The sequence below is a fragment of the Stomoxys calcitrans genome, chromosome 1, assembly GCF_963082655.1.
Source record: "Stomoxys calcitrans chromosome 1, idStoCalc2.1, whole genome shotgun sequence".
Classification (NCBI taxonomy): Eukaryota; Metazoa; Arthropoda; class Insecta; order Diptera; family Muscidae; genus Stomoxys; species Stomoxys calcitrans.
The window spans coordinates 87,700,134-87,710,020 of record NC_081552.1 but is presented as its reverse complement, the minus strand read 5'-3'; the positions used below and the strand labels follow the sequence as shown (position 1 = coordinate 87,710,020).

General features: G+C 38.2%; 1 long non-coding RNA gene across 1 annotated transcript; it reads left to right on the top strand.

Moving 5' to 3' along the window:
• The first annotated feature begins 1,053 nt into the window (after window positions 1-1,053).
• LOC106094930 (uncharacterized) lies at window positions 1,054-1,901 on the top strand. The gene is made up of 3 exons (XR_001222662.2): window positions 1,054-1,411; window positions 1,500-1,573; window positions 1,635-1,901. It is a non-coding gene; the product is annotated as an uncharacterized LOC106094930 (long non-coding RNA).
• Window positions 1,902-9,887: the final 7,986 nt, after the last annotated feature.

Below are 9,887 nucleotides of genomic sequence, written 5' to 3'. Positions count from 1 at the left end.
GTTTAGAAACAAGGCCACCTCTCGACAGACGAAGACTACACTTTACAAGACACTGATACTACCCGTGCTGTTATATGATTCTGAAGCATGGGTACTTGTGAAAGCAGATGAGGCAGTGCTTGGAGTATTTGAGAGAAAGATTCTTCGTAAAATATATGGACCAGTGTGCGTTAACGGAGAATATAGGCGACGTATGAACCACGAGCTGTATGAGCTGTGTGACGCCGATAGCATAGTTACACGCATCAAAATACAACGGCTGCGTTGGCTAGGTCATGTTGTCAGAATGGATGAAGAAGCTCCAGCAAAGAAGTCTTTTGAAGGCAAACACGGTGGTACACGCAAACCGGGAAGACCAAAAGCCCGATGGAAAGATCAAGTTGTGGGAGACACCACGAAACTTGGTGTCAGAGATTTTAGAATGAGCGCAGAAGATCGCGGCGCTTGGAACGCTATTCTACGTTCGGCTAGTGGAAGATATATTCTGTCAGTCAGCACTGCCCGACATGTGCCCTTCTTTACTGGTTAATATAAGCTTACAACACAAAACATTTTTGTAACTCTGTTTCATCAAATATGGATATGCTTTTTGTTGAGGTTTAACATATTCTATTTATAACCACAATGTTACCAGCAGTGGAACCGAGCATAACATAAAATAATGTTTACCCAAAAGATATGTACAATAGAAGCTTTTGTGGCACAAAGCTTGTGATTCTGCTTCTTAATGCAAAGGTTCCGAGTTCGAGTTTTGAAAAAGAGGTATCTTCGAGATATCTTCGACAACAATATGCTTTTACCCATACTTGCTAAAGTGCTTGCTTATTCTAAAGAAAAAAAAAATTGGTACAATTAGTAACAACACCTGAATTAGTAAGTTAGTTGTATTTGTACAATATGAATTTTCTCACCCCTTACGAATTTTTACTTAAACATGAGTAAAGAACTAACGTGTATATGTAATCATCTCCTGTTTACGATAATAAATTTTCTCAGTGTATCTTCATAAAATATTGTCAAATAAATTACTTATTACGACGAGAGCGGATTTAATACTACGGTTAGTCGCATTGGCCTTCCCTAACTATCACGAAATTTTAATAGAACCGAAGAGAAATATTTTGATGTACCAAATACAGAATGATAAAATCGTGGAAGCCCATCCAAAGGTGGCACATATTCGTGAAAAAGTGAATTCCAGTGTGATGAGGGTAGCAAATATTTAAAAAGCTCTTAGAAAGGAACGTAACAATTGCCAAAACGACAATAAACTTCACACCAGAGTTGCCTCAGAACAAAGTAAAAACACCACCGGAGGCATTTATCTCATGTTCCCGCGACACATCCATCATCTGAGAAATGACGCACTCGGCACACCGAATCAACCTTAGGCATTTAATTTGATAACTTCGTAAACTCTTTAAAATCATATCGATCAAGGAAAACAAAAAGTTGTGAGTTCATTTCATTATAAATGATGCACATTAATTTCATTACAGAACTCCAGCGTCGAGGGTCAAAGCCATTTTGGGCTGGGCTGTGTATCGTTCTAATTCCAACTTCATTGGAAATTGTATGGAAAATGTTTTTTTTTCGAAAAATTATCTTATCAAACCATTTTCATATCATTCCAGTAGAAGCAACTACATTTTTATAAGGGGATTATCTTGGGTTGTCATCAGCGCCACAGCCACAAAAAGGGTTTCTTGCCGTTCATCACATTTTGACTGTGTGACGCCATGGCCTGGGCCTAGGTGGTGGTTGATTACAAGTTAGTTTAGTTGCGTTTCGTTTATGACCCATTCACGCTACTGCCTCTACTGATATTCTTTGACAGGAAAATTGATTAATTATCGAAATTTCGTTGTGGTTGTCATTGTTTATAATAAAGAATAAGCATTTCTAACGGTTATGAATGAAAAATTATGTCATTCATTAGTTTTTCATTCGATGTCATCTAAATATTTATTGTTTGTTGTTTGGTCTTTTACAAGTTTGGAGGTTTCATATGGGTTAAGAACCTTTTGTGGCCATGGTTATAAATGGTGTCGCATATATTTGTGGTGATAAAGCAAGAATAGTGTGGGAGATGAAGGTTGTTTTGTATCTTTGAAGTATGGTAGATGAAAAGTTTATGGTTAATTTAAATATAAAATGTGTTTATTAATCGCAATGTTTTAGGGATTGTGAGTAAAAGAAGTCTACCATTAAGTGTATAGCGGCTCAAGAGAAAGAATAACAAAATAAAAGATTCTAATTAATCCTTAAAATGTTTAGAATAATTATCTTTTTTGAGAATAATTTTTTGTACACACAAAAAAAATACTAAAACACGCTGGAACACATTATGTTCGGCCGGGCCAAGGTAATGTTACCCACCACCTCGGATATACAGGGTGCGCCAGAGAAACGTAATTATTAAAAAAACCTCAGGGGCGGTGAGGTGTGGGGGAGGAGTTCGAGAGGAGGCACATCTGGAGGGGGAAGCTCCCAAGTTTGTTCCACTCTCCAGTCAGTTGCCATCATGCTCTAGTCTAGGGAGCAGCAGGACTTCGCCGTCGAGAGCTCTTTTCTAACGGTAGCTCACTTGTTGCTACTGTAACATGTCTTCCGCGCTAGCTTTGAAAATCCTCCTCACAGACTCGTTCCTGGCCGTAATTCGGTGGTGTAAGTCTGCGAGAACTTCACCAAGAGCCATTTCATTATGAGCGACTTACTGTCGGCTGTGCGATGTTGGTAATGGGAATAATTAGTCCATATCTTTTTAAAGAAAATGATAAAAAAATACTCGGAAGGGAATTCGAAGGACCTAACACTTAGTCCGCTAAATATCAACGAAATCGGGAAAAAAATTTAATTCTCTTGGTCCAAGAGCTTAAAAAGGCAGATCGGTATATTGGGGAGCTATACCCAAATTCAGTCCGATCTAGACCATACTCGGGACTCGAAACGCACAACACAACTCATTGCACCAAATTTCGTCAAAGGAGCCTAGCACGACTCAATGTGCTAAATTTCAGCAAAATTAGATAATAAATGTGCGTTCTCTGGACGCAAGACCTTAAATTGGGTGATTGGTATATATTGATGTTATATACAAATATAGTCCGATCAAGACCAAACAGGGTACGGATATTGAAGGGCATAACCCACTATACCAAATTTCAGCACAATCGGGCAAATGCGTCTTTAATAGGCTTAAGATCTGAAATAAGCAGATCGGTTTATATGAGAACTATATCAAGATATAGTCTATCATTGCCCATCTTCGAGCTTAACCCGCCTATAAACAAAAATAGAATCTGCGCAATGTTTCAGCTCAATAACTTTGTTTATAAAGACTGCGCGTGATTGCCCCAGACATATATGACAAGATCGTTTTAGAATAGCGAAAGCTTTCGTATGACTTCTTCAAAAAATGTTTTAATTTTATTGAAAAAACTAAAAAAATCAGGAAAAACATATTTTAAACAAGTAAAAGCGGCTAAGTTCGGCCGGGCCGAATCTTATATACCCTCCACCATGGATCGCATTTGTCGAGTTCTTTTCCCAGCATCTCTTCTTAGGCAAAAAAAAGGATGGACGCAAGACCTTAAATTGGGTGATTGGTATATATTGAAGTTATATACAAATATAGTCCGATCAAGACCAAACAGGGTACGGATATTGAAGGGCATAACCCACTATACCAAATTTCAGCACAATCGGGCAAATGCGTCTTTAATAGGCTTAAGATCTGAAATAAGCAGATCGGTTTATATGAGGACTATATCAAGATATTGTCTATCATTGCCCATCTTCGAGCTTAACCCGCCTATAAACAAAAATAGAATCTGCGCAATGTTTCAGCTCAATAACTTTGTTTATAAAGACTGCGCGTGATAGCCCCAGACATATATGACAAGATCGTTTTAGAATAGCGAAAGCTTTCGCATGACTTCTTCAAAAAATGTTTTAATTTTATTGAAAAAACTAAAAAAATCAGGAAAAACATATTTTAAACAAGTAAAATCGGCTAAGTTCGGCCGGGCCGAATCTTATATACCCTCCACCATGGATCGCATTTGTCGAGTTCTTTTCCCAGCATCTCTTCTTAGGCAAAAAAAAAGGATATAAGAAAATATTTGCTCTGCTATTAGAGCGATATCAAGATATGGTCCAGTTTGGACCACAATTAAATTATATGTTGGAGACCTGTGTAAAATGTTAGCCAATTCAAATAAGAATTGCGCTCTTTGTGAGCTCAAAAAGTAAAATAGAGAGATCGATTTATATGGGAGCTGTATCGGGCTATGGACCGATTCAGACCATAATAAACACATATGTTGATAGTCATGAAAGAATCCGTCGTACAAAATTTCAGGCAAATCGAATAATAATTGCGACCTCTAGAGGCTCAAGAAGTCAAGATCCCAGATCGGTTTATATGGCAGCTATATCAGGTAATGAATCGACTTGTATTTTATTTGACATAGTTTTGAAAGTAACAATAAAAAACGTCTTGCGAAATTACAGCCAAATCGGATAGAAATTGAGCCCTCTAGAACCTCAAGAAGTCAAGTCCCCAGATCGGTTTATATGACAGCTATATCAGGTTATGAACCGATTTGAACCATATTTGGCACAGTTGTTGGATATCATAACAAAACACTTCGCGCAAAAATGCATTCAAATTGGATAAGAATTGCGCCCTCTAGAGGCTCAAGAAGTCAAGACCCAAGATCGGTTTATATGACAGCTATATACGGTTATGGACCGATTTGAACCATACTTGGCACAGTTGTTGATATCGTAACAAAAAACGTCGTGCAAAATTTCATTCCAATCGGATAAGAATTGCGCACTCTAGAGGCTCAAGAAGTCAAGATCCCAGATCGGTTTATATGGCAGCTACATCAGGTTATGAACCGACTTGTATTTTATTTGACATAGTTGTTGAAAGTAACAATAAAAAACGTCTTGCAAAATTACAGCCAAATCGGATAGAAATTGAGCCCTCTAGAAGCTCAAGAAGTCAAGACCCCAGATCGCTTTTTATATGACAGCTATATCAGGTTATGAACCGATTTCAACCATACTTGGCACAGTTGTTGGATATCATAACAAAATACTACGTGCAAAAATGCATTCAAATTGGATAAGAATTACGCCTTCTAGAGGCTCAAGAAGTCAAGACCCAAGATCGGTTTATATGGCAGCTATATCAGGTTATGAACCGATTTGAACCATACTTGGCACAGTTGTTGAATATCATAACAAAACACGTCGTGCAAAATTTCATCCCAATCGGATAAAAAATGCGCACTCTAGAGGCTCAAGAAGTCAAGACGCAAGATCGGTTTATATGGCAGCTATATCAAAACATGGACCGATATGGCCGATTTACAATACCAACCGACCTACGCTAATTAGAAGTATTTGTGCAAAATTTCAAGCGACTAGCTTTACTCCTTCGGTAGTTAACGTGCTTTCGACAGACAGACGGACGGATGGACGGACAGACGGACGGACATGGCTAGATCGATATAAAATTTAACGACGATCAAGAATATATATACTTTATGGGGTCTCAGACGAATATTTCGAGTAGTTACAATCAGAATGACGAAATTAGTATACCCCCATCTTATGGTGGAGGGTATAAAAATCGCGCAATTTTTTGTAGAAATGTTAAATTTTTATACCCACCACCGAAGAATGGGGGTATATTCATTTTGTCATTCCGTTTGCAACACATCGAAGTATCCATTTCCTACCCTATAAAGTATATATATTCTTGATCAGCGTAAAAATCTAAGACGATCTAGACATCTGTCTGCTGAAACCACGCTATAGTCTTTAAAAATAGAGATATTGAGCTGAAATTTTGCACAGGTTCATTTTTTGTCCATAAGCAGGTTAAGTTCGAAGATGGGCTATATCGGAATATATCTTGATATAGCCCCCATATAGACCGATCGTCCGATTAAGGGGCTTAGGCCCATAAAAGCCACATTTATTATCCGTTTTTGTTAAAATTTAAGACAGTGAGTTGTGTTAGGCCCTTCGACATTCTTCGTCAATTTGGCTCAGATCGGTCCAGATTTGAATATAGCTGCCATATAGACCTATCCTCCGATTTAGGGTCATAGGCCCATAAAAGCCACATTTATTATCCGATTTTGCTGAATTTGAGACAGTTCGTTGTGTTAGGCTCTTCAACGTCCTTCGTCAATTTGGCCCAGATCGTTCCAGATTTGGATATAGCTGCCATATAGAACGATCTCTCGGTTTTAGGTTTTAGGGCCATAAAAAGCGCATTTATTGTCCGATGTCGCCGAAATTTGGGACAGTGAGTTAAGTTATGCCCCTTGACATACTTTTGCAATATGGTACAGTTCGGTCCAGATTTGGATATAGCTGACATATAGACGGATCTCTTGGTTTTAGGTTTTGGGGCCATAAAAGGCGCATTTATTGTCCGATTTCGCTGAAATTTGGGACAGTGCGTTGTGTTAGATTTTTCGACATATTTCTGCAAATTAACCCAAATCGGTGCAGATTTGGATATAGCTGCCATATAGACCGATCTCTCGATTTAAAGTCTTGGCCCCATAAAAGGCGCATTTATAATCCGATTTCACTGAAATTTGACACAGTGACTTATGTTAGGCTTTTCGACATCTGTGTCGTATATGGTTCAGATCGGTTTATTTTTAGATATACAATAGCTACTAAAAAGACCAATATTTTTTTATACACAATTGAACAATGACTTGTACTTATTATTATTTGGTCCAAATCGGAACATATTTCGATATAACTGCTATTGGACATAAGGTATGCAATTTTCGCCAGATTTTGATGGAAGGTGGTTTACATATATATTCGAGGTGGTGTGTATCCAAAGTTCGGCCCGGCCAAACTTAATGCCTTTTTACTTGTTCTTCTTTAAATATATCGCAAAATTAATTTTGAAAATATTATATGTTATTTTATGGCTTCTAATACCCTACGCCACCATTTTTGTACTGGGTATTATAACTTTAGGCATTTGTTTGCAGCGCTAAGAAGGAGAAGAGCTAGATCCATTGATACGTATACCGATCGGTGCATGTCGAATTTGTTGTCCGATTGTCATAAAATTTTGCACAAGTCACTTTTTTGGTGACTATTCCTAAATTTGAACCAATTTTGTTCAAAACCAATAGCGTTTGTCCTTGGACCTAAAATGTGACTTGTGCTAATTTTAATGGCAATAGGACAACAAATGCTACCTGTACTTTGATCAGAACAATACATGGGCAGAAAGACGGACACAGTTAATCCGAATCAGGAATTGAATTGATCTTATGGTGGAGGGTATAAAAAATTGAAAAATTTTCGAAATATCGCGCGATTTTTATACCCTCCACCATAAGATGGGGGGTATACTAATTTCGTCATTCTGTTTGTAACTACTCGAAATATTCGTCTGAGACCCCATAAAGTATATATATTCTTGATCGTCGCGACATTTTATGTCGATCTAGCCATGTCCGTCCGTCTGTCCGTCCGTCCGTCCGTCTGTCTGTCGAAAGTACGCTAACTTCCGAAGGAGTAAAGCTAGCCGTTTGAAATTTTGCACAAATACTTCTTATTAGTGTAGGTCGGTTGGTGTTGTAAATGGGCCATATCGGTCCATGTTTTGATATAGCTGCCATATAAACCGATGTTGGGTCTTGATTTCTTGAGCCTCTAGAGTGCGCAATTCTTATCCGATTGGAATGAAATTTTGCACGACGTGTTTTGTTATGATATCCAACAACTGTGCCGAGTATGGTTCAAATCGGTTCATAACCTGATATAGCTGCCATATAAACCGATCTTGGGTCTTGAATTCTTGAGCCTCTAGCGTGCGCAATTCTTACCCGATCAGATTGAAATTTTGCACGACGTGTTTTGTTATGATATGCAACAACTGCGCCAAGTATGGTTCAAATCGGTCCATAACCTGATATAGCTGCCATATAAACCGATCTTGGGTCTTGACTTCTTGAGCCTCTAGAGTGCGCAATTCTTACCCGATCAGAATGAACTTTCGCACGACGTGTTTTGTTATGATGCCCAACAAGTGTGCCAAGTATGGTTTAAATCGGTCCATAACCTGATATAGCTGCCATATAAACCGATCTTGGGTCTTGACTTCTTGAGCCTCTAGAGGGCAAAGTTCTTATCCAATTTTAATGAATTTTTGCACAAAGTATTTGGTTATGATATCCAACAAATGTACCAAGTATGGTTGAAATCGGTCCATAACCTGATATAGCTGTCATATAAACAGATCTGGGGATTTGACTTCTTGAGCTTCTAGAGGGCGCAATTCCTATCCGATTTGGCTGAAATTTTGCACGACGTATTTTATTTTTACTTTCAACAACTGTGTCAAATAAGGTTCAAATCGGTTCATAACCTGATATAGCTGCCATATAAACCGATCTGGGATCTTGACTTCTTGACCCCTAGAGGTCGCAATTATTATCCGATATGCCTGAAATTTTGTACGACGGATCCTCTCATGACCATCAACAAACGTGTTTATTATGGTCTGAATCGGTCTATAGCCCGATACAGATCCCATATAAATCGTTCCTCTATTTTACTTCGTGTGCCCCAATGGGCGCAATTCTTATACGAATTGGCTGAAATTTTACACAGGTCTCCAACATATAATTTAATTGTGGTCCGAACCGGACCATATCTTGATATCGTTTTAATAGCAGAGCAACTCTTTTCTTATATCCTTTTTTGCCTAAGAAGAGATGCCGGAAAAAGGACTCGACAAATGCGATCCATGGTGGAGGGTATATAAGATTCGGCCCGGCCGAACTTAGCACGCTTTTACTTGTTTTAAATATTTTTCGACTGGATTTTTTTTTTTTGTCCAAGTAACTAGGGTGCTGCTCTGACCCCAAAACCCTCTAAGATAGGCATATTGGAGGATAATGACAATATGGAACTCAAATGAAACGAATTCGTGAGTATATTACGAATATGGTATCGAAGGAGCAATAGCCTATACAATTTGATGATATCGGATGTCCGATAGGGGCAATATGGGTATCAAATGATAGATATTGGAGAGAAGAATACGAATTTTGTTTTATTGGGTTGCCCAAAAAGTAATTGCGGATTTTTCATATAGTCGGCGTTGACAAATTTTTTCACAGCTTGTGACTCTGCAATTGCATTGTTTCTTCTGTCAGTTATCAGCTGTTACTTTTAGCTTGCTTTAGAAAAAAAGTGTAAAAAAAACGTATATTTGATTAAGTTCATTCTAAGTTTTACTAAAAATGCATTTACTTTCTTTAAAAAAATCCGCAATTACTTTTTGGGCAACCCAATAAAAGATGGGTCCAAATAACCAGGGGACGTATATCTCAATATGGGACTCAATTAAAGGGTATTCGGGAGTAGATTACGAATCTTATATATAAAAATCAATTTGTGTTTGTTTGTAGGTTTATTTGTTTGTATGTTTGTGTGTTCCTTATAGACTCAGAAACGGCTGAACCGATTTTCTTGAAATTTTCACAGATGGTGCATATTAACCCCATGGCGAAAATAGGGTACTACAGTTTTTGATATCTGAAGGGGGGGCGGACCCTACCCCATACCCTAATTTTCAGAAACGCCAGATCTAGGAGATGGGTGGTGCGATTTAAGCGAAATTTTGTGTGCTCTCATACTGTACCCTAAAAATAACAAGTAAAAGCGTGCTAAGTTCGGCCGGGCCGAATCTTATATACCCTCCACCATGGATCGCATTTGTCGAGTTCTTTTCCCGGCATCTCTTCTTATGCAAAAAAAAGGATATAAGAAAAGATTTGCTCTGCTATTAGAGCGAGACCTGGAGACCTGTGTAAATT